We start from the raw sequence: 6191 nt of genomic DNA on the forward strand, positions 1-6191 counted from the left end.
CCGGGGCGCGTCAGATGGATTTATGTGCAGAGCCTTTGCCTCCCTGTTAAGAAAGACCGCTAATGACTGGTACATGAGATTGGAGCCCGACTCCATCGCATCCTTCCACGAATTCAGAAGGAAGTTCAGCTAAGGTTCGCCAACAACCGCCTCCGCCACGATCCAGCGGACGCCCTCTTAGCCCTCCGACAAGGAAGAAGCGAGACCCAAGAGACTTCATGTTAAAATTCAACGCCGAATTGGCCCAGCTTTCTAACATGGATGTCCAAATAGCGGTTGCAACACTAAAGCATGCCACCACCGACCCGAATCTCAAGCTGCATCTTACGCTCAAGCCACCACGGGACCTACAAGAGCTTGAATCAAAGGCTGACAAGTCCATACGAGCAGAAGAAGCCTGTGCCCGAGAACAGGGTCAGGCCGGCCCCGATGAAAGAAAAGGGAACAACGGCCGAAGGGCCATGAGGCCACGGGTCGAGGAAAAATAGGCGAGCCGGAACCCCGTCCCCGTATTCGAAAGACTGGGAAGAGCCCCACTGAAGGTTCCCCTCTCCCATGTCCTGCTAGCTATCAGAGATCAGGGTCTCTTGACCCCCCCAAGAGAATGGCCACAGACCCAAAGAAGCGGTCCGCAAAAAAGTTCTGCGAATTCCACGGGGACCATGGCCACGAAACTGACCATTGTTTCCACCTCCGCCTCCAGCTGGAAAAGCTGGCCGAGGAAGGGCACCTAAATCAATATCTCAGGATCCCTGGCAAAAACTTGCGAGAAGTCCGACATCCGCCTGACGAGCCCAGAGGCAGGCGTCAGTTGCACAGTAGGAGCCGGTCCCGCAGCCGCCGCCGATCCACAAGCCGACACCGATCCCCGAGCAGGCATCGCTCCTGAAGCAGACGTCGATCCTGCAGCAGACACGACACACGCAGGCACCAGCGCCCCAAGAAAGAAGAGCCCCCCGCATAGCCGCAGGCCCGCGAACAGCCGCCTACCATTATAGGAAAAATCAATATCATCACGGGCGGGCCGGCGGCGGGAGGGCCAACAACAGCTGGTCGGCAGGCGTATGTAGAGCAGATGTTTTCCATGGAAATGCCTTCCAAAAAGGCCCGGACGGATCCGCTCCATGAATACCAGATCATCACTTTCTCCCACGAAGACCTCGACGGACTACAAGTCCCGCACGATGATGCACTGGTCGTCAGGCTAGTCGTCGCCAACTTCGACATAGGAAAAATTCTGGTTGACACGGGAAGCTCCGTCAATGTGTTACACCTCAGAACCTTTGAAGAAATGAAACTTGGGAAAGAGAGGCTGGGACCCGTAGAGTATTCCATCTACGGGTTCTCTGGGGCGTCGGTACGTGTCAATGGCAAAATCGACTTACCCGTGACCTTTGGGACGTACCCCCTCCAAAAGACCATCTTGACCACCTTCATGGTTGTAGATATACCTTTCACTTACAGTGCCATCATAGGGCGCCCCGCTCTAAGAGACATGGGAGCAGTAGTTCCACCCCCCACCTCAAGATGAAATTCCCCACTCCAACCGGAGTAGGGGAAGTCCGGGGGAAGCAGATGATAGCGCGCCAGTGCTACGCAGCAAGCCTAAGAGGAACCAACGCCCCTGCCGAAAACTTCACGATCGGTAGTGAAGACCCCCGGTAGCGGGCCCGCACGAGCAGAGGAGAGCCCGTCAAGGAGCTAGACTCCATCCCCATAGCCCAAGATCAGCCAGAGAGACAAGTCCGGATCAGTTCCCTACTGAAAGGCACCTTGCGAGACCAAATGATCGACTTCCTCAGAGCCAACAAAGACATGTTCGCATGGTCCGCTAAGGACATGCCCGGAATACCCAAGGAGTTGGCCGTTCACATGTTAAACGTGAATCCAACCCTCAAACCCGTCCGACAGAAAAAGAGGAACTTCGCGGTAGAACGACAAGCTCATATAAAAGCCGAAGTGGAGAAACTGCTACAAGCCAGATTTATCAGAGAGATCCAATACCCCGAGTGGCTGTCAAATGTTGTCATGGTCAAAAAAGCCAGTGGGGGCTGGCGGGCCTGTATAGACTTCACAGACCTAAACCGGGCTTGCCCAAAGGATCCCTACCCCCTCTCGCGCATAGACCAGCTCATCGACGCCACTTCCGGGCACGAGCTCCTCACCTTCTTGGATGCCTTCTCGGGTTACAATCAGGTGAAAATGCACGAACCAGACATCCCGAAAACAACATTTATTACTGATTAGGGCGTCTACTGTTACACCGTCATGCCCTTCGGGTTAAAAAACGCGGACGCCACCTACCAGCGACTCGTAAACAAGCTATTCTGAGCACAGATCGGAAGAAACGTGGAGGTGTATGTCGACGACATGCTAGTAAAAAGCTTGGAAGCCTCCAAACACATCTACGACCTTCAAGAAACCTTTGACACCCTGCGACGAGAGGCATTGAGGCCAACCCCGAAAAGATCCAGGCCATCCTGGACATGGACCCCCCGACAACAGCGGTAGAGGTGCAGAGGCTTGCAGGACGAATCACAGCCCTCGGCCATTTCATGCCCAAGTCGGCCGAGAAATGTCAGCCCTTCTTCAAATAGCTAAAGAACATACGAGAATTCGAGTGGACCCCGGCCTACCAGGAAGCCTTCGACGCCTTAAAACAATACCTTCAGACACCGCCCGTACTAGCCAAACCTGAGCCGGGGGAAGAACTATTTTTATATCTGGCCATCAGCCCGACGGCGGTAAGTGCGGTATTGGCCAAGCAAAGCGACAAGAAGGAACACCCGGTGTACTATGTGAGCAAGACTGTCCACGGTGCGGAGGTCCGGTACTTAAACATAGAGAAATTCGCCCTCGCAGTCGTTAGCGCCGCCCGGAAACTCCGCCCCTACTTCCAGGCCCACCCCATAGTGCTTCTAACTAGCCAGCCCTGAGGAAAATCCTCCAAAAACCGGAGACCTCGGACAGGATGGTAAGCTGGGCCGTCGAGTTGGGAGAGTTCGACCCGACCGAGGCCGGCCATTAAATCCCAGGCCCTCGCCGACTTTATAGTGGAATCCACAGCCCCTGCCACGGAACCAGCGATAATGGAAAATGACAGGGACCCCACCGAACTGACGGCTCGCGAAGACATGAGGCCGTGCTCGGCGGAACAGAGCAGCGAGATTCGCTGGACCCTGCACGTTGATGGCTCGGCAGGTAAAACGGGGCACGGGGCGGGAGTGGTCCTCCACGGCCCCGAAGGATTCACACTAGAATACGCCCTCCGGCTAGATTTCAAAGCCTCCAACAACGAGGTTGAATACGAGGCCTTACTGGCAGGACTAAGCCTAGCCACAGAGCTCGGCACAGGAAAATTAAAAATCTATAGTGATTCCCAGCTCGTCGTCAATCAAGTAAACGGGACATACGAGGCCAAGGGCCCCAGGATGAAGCGATACCTCCAGAACGTAAAAGAAAAACTGCAGAGAATGGGGGAAGTCGAGATCCTCCAAGTACCGCGAGACATGAACAACCGAGCAGATGCATTGTCAAAAATGGCCTCCGAGGAAACCCATGACTTTGGCAGCTTGCTCACAGAGATACTGTCCCACCCCAGCATCGATGAGGTACAAGTCTTGAAAATTCCGCCAGGACCAAACTGGATGGATCCCATCATGCGATACCTGAAAGGGATACTACCCGAAGACAAGCTGGAAGCCCGACGCCTAACCGCAAGAGCCGCCCACTGCGCGGTCCACGGACCCAGGCTCTACAAACAGTCGTACACATGGCCGTACCTCCGATGCCTGGTACCCTCCGAATCGGAGTACGCGCTACGGGAAGTACACGAAGGAATCTGCGGAGACCACGGAGGCGGCAGGACTGTAGCTCAGAAAATCGTAAGGCACGGCTACTTTTGGCCTACGATCCTCAGAGATGCGAAGGAGTTCATCAAGAAATGCAGCCCGTGCCAGAGGTACGCAACCACCCGTCAACAGGCCACACCATACACCGCGATGGCAGGGCCCCTGCCTTTCGCCATGTGGGGCATGGACCTGCTCGGACCATTCCCAAAAGCCTCCGGGGGGCACACAATGTTGTACGTCGCCATCGACTACTTCACCAAGTGGGTCGAAGTTAAAGCCGTGGCAAAGCCCAATTCAAAAGCAATGGAGAAGTTTTTCTATCATGATGTGGTCTGCCGCTTCGGCATTCCAAGGATACTTGTAACGGACAACGGACCGTACTTCGCAAGTGCTGAATTCGGCAGATTCTGCGATAGCCTAAGCATCGAATACCGTTTCGCCTCCGTAGCACACCCGCAGGCCAATGGGCAGGTAGAGGTAACTAACAGGATCTTGCTCCAGAGCCTCAAGAAGCGACTAGGAGAAGCTGGAAAGAACTGGGTGGAGGCACTCCCTAGCGTCCTCTGGGCCTATCGAACGACACCGCGGACCGTAACCGGGGAGTCCCCTTTTAGTTTGACTTTCGGGGCCGAAGCAGTCATCCCGTTAGAAATCGGCCTCCCCAGCTTCCGCACGGAGAACTATGACGAACAAGGAAATTCCGAACTCCTCCGAAACACTCTCGATCTCGTGCTCGAGAAAAGAGAGCAAGCCCTCCTCCGAACCACCTCTTACCAGCAAAGGGTGGCACGATACTACAACGCCCGAGTAAGAAGGCACACAGTAAAGCCCGGCGACCTAGTACTGTGACAGGCGGAGGTATCCGACCCCCGCAACACCGGGAAACTCGCACCAAAATGGGAAGGACCCTACAGGGTCGTTCGAGCACTCCGCCCCGGGGCCTATCAGCTAGAGCGCCTCGACGGGACCCCAGTCCCTCGAAGTTGGAGCATGGATAACCTCCGAGAATTTTACCAGTGAGAAGGTAGGGTAAGGCCCGTGTTTTTCTTTTAAGACATGACGTATGTTTTGCTTGTTCTCCTTTTTGTCATTTCCAGAAACAAAGACATGTATTCCGCGCGACAAATCAATGAAATGGCATTTCTATCTGAGCCATGTGTGTGTCTCTACTTTCCGGCCCACGATAAATAAAGGGCCGAAAAAAGACAGGGAGTGGGATAGAGGTAACATCTGGGCTGATCCCCCCGAAGATACCCTAAAACGTTCCCCATGAAAAAAAGACCTCCCCTTAAAGGGCAGGCGGGACCCATTAACCCCGAACTGATCACTCGAGGGGAAGATAATCTTTCCACAAACAAGACGCCCCATGGGGTGCACTAGGAGTACTCTCGTCAACCAAGATTACAACTTAATGGCTCGAAGAGCAATACCGAAAGCTCAAAGAGCCCACGGCGCATCGTATAAAAAAGAAGAGAAAAAATATACATAGTTCAAATATCATTACAGACCAAGCATAAAAAAGAGGCAAATCCCCCAAGGCATCCGAGCCTCACTGAGCCCCCGCAGAGGTCTCAGTAACTACAGGGACTTCCGAGGCAACCACCTGATCCCCGAGTGGCTCCGGTATTTCCACTGGTGCCAGCAAAAGGTCCTCCGGAATGATTTCCTCGGCCTCATGCATCAACTTCTCAAGAGGAAAGGAAGCATCGACCTCACGAACATGCCGTCGGCATTCAACAAAAGCGTCTATCTCAATATCCACGCTGAACGCGGCCGCGGCCTTAAGAAACTCCTCGGAATCACGCCACTCCTCCCGCGCCTTCGCCAGCTCCGCAGTGTGCTTTTGTCGAGCCACCGCCAAATTTTCCTTCGCAGGGCTTCTTCCATCCACGGTTGTTCGGAGGTCTGCCCGAAGTTGAGAAACAGTGTCCTCAAGCGCCACCTTTTCCGCTTGGGCCTTCTCCAAGTCCTCGCTCAGCTTTCGGACTCGGTCCTCGAAAGCACCTATCTCAGACTCATCCTCAAGCAGGTACTGCACCATCTTCCTGGCATAACTTTGGGACTGCAAAAAGCAAACCATTAGGAAATCTCCACTTGCGGTCTCAAAGGCAACAAAAAGGGAAAGCACAAGCTGGAAAGCTGGCCACCCGGTACTTAGGCATGACAGCGACTGAAGGAACCCAGCCCTCAGAGCCCTGCGGCTGAAGCCTTCTAACTCAGCCTCATCACCAGGGAGGGCGGCCATCAGCGCCAGTTCCACCCCTACCCGAGGATTCCCAAGGACACTATCTTCAACGCCAACCTTCCAGTCGGGCTTAAACTGTTCCCCTTGCGCCCGGT

The sequence above is a fragment of the Tasmannia lanceolata genome, unplaced genomic scaffold (assembly GCF_043159265.1).
Source record: "Tasmannia lanceolata isolate RefF3 unplaced genomic scaffold, GAP_Taslan_0.1 ptg000013l, whole genome shotgun sequence".
Classification (NCBI taxonomy): Eukaryota; Viridiplantae; Streptophyta; class Magnoliopsida; order Canellales; family Winteraceae; genus Tasmannia; species Tasmannia lanceolata.